The 6,000-nt window shown below is 35.7% G+C and overlaps 1 protein-coding gene across 6 annotated transcripts in view; it reads left to right on the top strand.

Annotated features, from left to right (window-relative positions):
- ARAP2 (ArfGAP with RhoGAP domain, ankyrin repeat and PH domain 2) overlaps positions 1-6,000 on the top strand; it is a 118,265-nt gene that overhangs the window by 46,406 nt on the left and 65,859 nt on the right. The gene's annotated exons all lie outside the window — the stretch shown is intronic.

Here is a 6,000-nt window from a genome sequence, read left to right as displayed (position 1 = left end):
CCTAGATCCATCCCATACAGCAATCAAGGCACAGGCTGATAATGCATAATCAAGTGGTTTAATATTGTATTGATACTGTAAAACACAGTTATTTAGCTGCCAAAGTGAGAATTCTGATTAACTTTTGTAATAAGTGGATATGCATGTGTAAGTTGAATGAAAAATTACATCTAGGAGCATAGCTACCTCAAGATGTTATTCAGGAAGAAGTTTTTGAAAGTAATCTCTCAATTGTTTCTACTTATGTATTGGATTAAGTCATAGAGCCATCTCAAAATAGATATACTATATTTCTTTATAATGTAAATAAAATGTGGACTGTACTCCAGTAGCATATCCAGCATACTTCACTGCAAATAAACCTACAGTGCGTGGCACTGACTAGAGCTATCCTGATGCGTCCTTTCTCAATCTTGCTGTTTGCTTTCTTCTTGTTTTTTACCCTCTCAAATCACTGATGTCAGGTCATTAATAGAAAATGATTCAGGCTCTGATTGCAAAAACGTTTTCAAATTGTTCTATTATGGGACAGGAATTTTTATGTTAACATAAAATTGATATCATAATAGATGAGCACAAATGTACAAAATTAACATGCATAGACAGCTTGAATTTTAACATCATCTTGCTCATCAGGACTCGAGCTGGCAAACTTCAAGTTCTTTTAACATTTTCTTATTTGTGTAATTATATACTGTATGCTTTGTTGAGGTTCTAATTTCAGACCTCATTAAGAAGACCATAAGAGTACATCTGTATTTACTCATGGCAGTTTTTATTCCAGCCCATGATGTTTAAATATCACCTAAAATTTATGCCTAAAGACTTTTTCCTGTGTCAAAGAACATAAGTTTCTAAAGATTTGAAAAGCCAAATGCCAGGTAAATGGGGTGGCTAAGTGTGGTTTAAAAGTAGAGGAGATCAATATAAACCCATGGAGAAAAGCATTAATATCAAAGCAATTTCTGCTGTACTAGTCACTAATTCTCAGGTTCTGATAATTATTTATATCTTAATTTTCTTATTAAAATGGAAACTTTTTTTTTTTCCTCACCTGGTGGAGAAATTAGCCTTTCCTTATAAGCTAGAAAGGCTGAACTCTGTACCTCCAGTTAAGGGAGAGAGGGAAGAAAGCTGATTGCTTTATCTGAAGAATTCTAGTTACTGGCTTTTAATCTCTGTGGAGTAATTTGACTGTTTGAAGGGAATCAAGTGCCATGGGTATAAAATGAAGTATAAGTCTAAATCATGTTAAATTATTAGAGGACTTCTCAGGTCTTTTAGAAGTAAATCTTAGTTTAATTGTCATAAACTTTCTGGTAGCTTCCTCAAAGCAAGCCTGAAGACCTCTTGCAAATGCCAAGAATAGGTTCAAGGAAACATGCAGGGTCATGTTTTGAAACTCCTATCAAAGTCACAGTGATTAAATGTCAAAATCTGTGTATGAAGAGTAGGATAAGGGTGGGGTTGCAGATATGGGTGAGCCTTTATAAAATGGGTAGTAGGGGGGTAGAAAATACTGTTTAAGAAAAGTGTGCCTAAATAAACACATATACATGTAAACATGAAGTTTATTTTTCTTGTAGCATTATATTGCATTCCCTACTGTTGTTTGTGTCATAGACATACGTGTGTGCATACCTCATCTTCTTGTGCAGGGCTATGTACAATCCCAAGCTCTAACAGCCAAAGACAACAACAAAACAAACCAGGGACCTTGATCTCACTGAAAGAAAATTGCTGTACACTGGGGACACTCAGCTGATGCAGCAGTTTCCAGAAGTGGGGTATTCTCAGCATACTCCAGTACTATTTCTGTACTAAAGAGTTTTGTATTTCAGAATGTATTACATATGCACACGCATATATACACATGGTCATTAAATCATGGCAACAATTTTCCTTGTGTGTTGTTGCTGCTATCCTTTTAATCCTCTAGCAAAAACCTGACATGAAAATATATTCTGATATTTCTGACGTAAAAATAATATAGTTAACCTTTAAAGTACAACTTGGAGTTATTTCTAAGAACTTTTATGTGACAAGAGAGGGTAAACTTGTAATTATGCTGATTCTTTATTTGTAGTTTTCTGTTGTTTACTTGTTTGATGATCTTTTACCATAGAAAGTGTTTATTTTATTCAACTACATGCACTGTGGAAAAGTTAGATTCGTATAAGTCAGAGCACTCAAAGATAAGAATATAATTGCTGAAAAGTAAAAGGCAAGGAACACCAGCAGCTCTAGATCTTCTATGTTTGGATAAATTTAAATTTGATCATTTTAGATAACAAGCATGCCAGACCAAGTTTTACTTCTGCAAAAGTGACTGGAAGGGAACAAAGGATCAAATTTTATACTTTCTGGGAAGAGTAGTGATTCTGTAGAAAAGGCCTGCTCTTTGAGGGCCAGAAGAGTAACCCCCTGACCTCACTTTTCTATAAGAATTTCATAAGATGCCTAGGCCTGTCTTTTTAAGGCAACATACCAGAAGTTGTAAGTGTTCAGCAACTCTGAAAATTAACTATATTTTAGATGTAGTTGTCTAATTTTATTCATAAATGTGGTTAAGCTTTCATGATCCTTTCATGTGTATTTGTGTCTATAAAATGGAACTGGTAATATAGTAGAAAAATAGATTAATTTTAAAACTTCTTGAATCTCATACAGAATGGAATCAAAGAAATGTTAATAAAGTCTCCCAATAAAATTTTCCATGAAAAGTGTAGATTTTGCCTAAGAAAAGATCATAGATAACAGAAAGCTGTTTAGCTCACTGCCATGCAGTTTATATATGCACTTTAAATGTATCCTAAAAAATTGGGTTATTTATTTTTGTAGTTTAGGTACAGCTAGGTTTTCATAGATTTTGTGTATTTCAGACAAGGATGATAATGACATGTTATAATCATTCCTCCTTCAGAAAGGAACAACAGGTTATCAGAAAGCCAGTACTTTCCACATACTTGGCTACATTCCCTGTTAATATTTTCAGTCTGCAGTTTATTGTGCTGTTTAGTGGATACATTTGATGTATGACTATTTCTAAAAATAAATTTTTATAGAAACTCTTGTAGTTTTTTCTCTGCTCAAATGTATTGAGATGTATCTTAAATGTTTGTATCTATTCTATGTATATTTAAAAAAGAAAAGTTTTCTTTGTGTTTTTTGAATCATAAACTTTTCTTTGTTTGTCAGAAAGTCTTACACAGTTGAATCTTTCTGGAACAATGAGCTTTCAGTGTGTAGGAGTGAAACAATTCGTATTCCAAAAAGATGCAGCTTGGTCTTGCTGCCAGTACATTTTGTATAGTGCTTGAATGGCCCTATTGTCCTCCTGTGCACTCAAAATGAATGAATTTATCTTTCGAAGTGGAGCGGTTCTTTCTTCCCTATACCAATTCCCACTTCTGTGTCTGAAGGAGAGAACAAGACTGCGCTCTTGAAAGCATATAATTCTGAACTGTGAAAATTAGATTCCAGTGTACCTGTCACTCACCAAGCCTGGTTTAAGCCAAGTGGACAGTTACCAAAAAAGTTTGTTTGGACCATTGCAGAAATCACTTCACTTTAACGTACAGATGAAATTGGTTAATTTTCCACCTCCTTCAGTGCTGAAAATCAAATTCCTCACTTCTAATTTCTTAACCTTTCCCACTTCCTCATGCTGCAATTCAGTTCTTACACAGTTGCTGAATTTAAAACGTGGGAATAGTTATTTTCAATTGGATTGTTGGCTTACTTGGGAGGGTTTTTGAGGGGTTTTTGGGAGGGTTGATGTGCCTCCTTAGAGATTTTGGACTCAGTGCATTTAATTTGTGTGCTTGCTATGTTTTGCGTACTTGGGTTCAAGTATAACAGACTTTGCTGTCTCAGTAGTGGCAGTAATTACAGTGAATGTGTGTGTGAGTTTTGATGTCTGCGGAGTGCTTCCTCTTTGCTCAAAGGGTGCTGCTGGGTGCAGCTGTCTGAGTGAAGGTAACAAGTGGGCTGCCCAACTGCCAGAAGGCCTGGGATGACGCTGGCAGCTGGGGTATTGAGCAGAATATGTTGCTCCTGCTCCTTTGACATCCCCACAATTGCAGTTTTGCATAGGATATTGAAAAGAGCTTGAAATAGAATGGACTGAAGGAAACACAAGATAGAGATTTGCAAGATGGAATAGTAAGGAGTAGGTAGATAAGTAAAGTTACTTACTTTCTGCAATAGCAAAATTCATTTCCTCGAAAGGAAATACTTTTTGCATGATTAACAATTAAGAAATTTATGAAGTATGCTGTGGAGGCCTTAAAGCATGTATTTGTTTAGATTCTTTGCGGATGTGGCTGTCAATGTCTATTAAGTGTGATTGCTTGACTGTAGCTAATTTTTCATGGACTTTCTGAGCTGGAATTCCCTAGATTGCTGGAATCTTATTTGGGAAGATGTGAGTGTACCTTCTCTTATTTACATTCTTTTTATGACCATTGCCAGCAGCAAATGCTTAAAGGGATGCTCTGTTCTAGGTGAACTTTTGATCTGGCTAAATATGGTAGTTCGTATTTTAGTCATCTTTTCTTTGTTACTCTTTTCTGTCTTCAGTGAACTGATCTGGACATAAGAGTATATTAAGCTACTATAAATTATGTTTCCTGGCAGTCATTCAGCACATATTAAATAAAGAATGTGTTGTGATGTTATTAATGTACAAGTGTAGTCTCATTACCTGGACTTTTTAAGGCCAGTTATAGATGTAATTGAAACCTGCATCCAATTTACATCTCAAAAGCACAAACCACTTAATTCTAGGAAGCTGAAGGGTTGTTTTTTTATTCATTCTGTGTTGTTTGGTTGATTAAAGACGCTAGTATACTTTTCTATTCTCCATCCTTTTTTTTTTTCTTAACCTTATTTTATGTTTTTGTTTTTCTTGCTGGTCTTGTCCGCTGTTGCTCTAAATGCCCAGCCCTTTCCCATAGAACCAGTCTTTGAGGATAAATTAGAGACTCTGTAGGCTTCACAAAGCTCTCTGGTCTCTTGTTCTCTTCTAAAGCAGATATGTCAGCATCAAAACCATTGTCTTAAAGAAAAACTGCATGAGAGAGGGATGGAAGATTAGGGAGAAGAATAAAAAATGCTGCAGGATATGAGAGTAAAGGAAAAGCAGAAATATCTAAGAAATGATTATGTGAAGAGTGGCTAATCTTGAGTACTTATTGAAAAGTTATTCATTTTTATAATTTTTTACACTAAAATGCATGAACTCTTATTTGTGTCTTCTGTTAGATTTAGTCTTACCAGTCATAGCTAAAAATGATATTTTTTATTTGCTCATCCTTGGAATAGTTGACGAAGTGAAAAGAGTTTTTTGAAGTGTCCTCTTTATGTGAGCTTTAGTACTGCTATAAAATTTGAAAATCTCATGAAAAGAAAATTGCTGGTGACGCCAGCTTAGGTAAATTTTTACTAGAAAAACAGCTTCTTCACAAGCAGGTATCTCTGCTGAAGCTATTCCCCTCCAGTACTTTGGCATTTTTTTTTTTTTCAGATCACAGTCAGCTACATGTTATGTGAGAAGTAACAAGGTGAGCATGTTGCAGATGGTAAGGGGTTGAGTGAGATAGTTTCTGGTTTTGTTTCTGATGCAGTTAATGTATCCAAGAATTATGCTAATATTCCTAGAAACCACAGAATTGTTGAGTTTGGAGGGGGAATTCTGGAAGTCCATTCCCACCCTGTTCCCTGAACAGGTCCACTTCAGTCCTTTGAGGTTGACCAGAATCCAAGTCCTGGTTCCTCCTCAAGATCTCCAAATGGGGACCTCTCAATGTCTCTGGCAGCCCATGCCAGTGCGTAGCCACTGACGCAGTACAGAAGTGCTACCCGATGGTCAAAAGGAAACTCCTGTGTGTACCCATTGCCTCTTGTGAATTATATGTTAGATAACTGCCACTGATGACCATGCAAATTAGTTTCAGAAAAAAATACCAGTGATTTCCAAAGTAGATCAGAAATATGTAA

This window comes from Centrocercus urophasianus, unplaced genomic scaffold, assembly GCF_019232065.1.
Source record: "Centrocercus urophasianus isolate 14NV4802_14NV808 unplaced genomic scaffold, USGS_Curo_1.0 seq_13, whole genome shotgun sequence".
Taxonomy (NCBI): domain Eukaryota; kingdom Metazoa; phylum Chordata; class Aves; order Galliformes; family Phasianidae; genus Centrocercus; species Centrocercus urophasianus.
The sequence above is the reverse complement of the archived record's forward strand: the minus strand, read 5'-3'. Positions and strand labels throughout refer to the sequence as shown.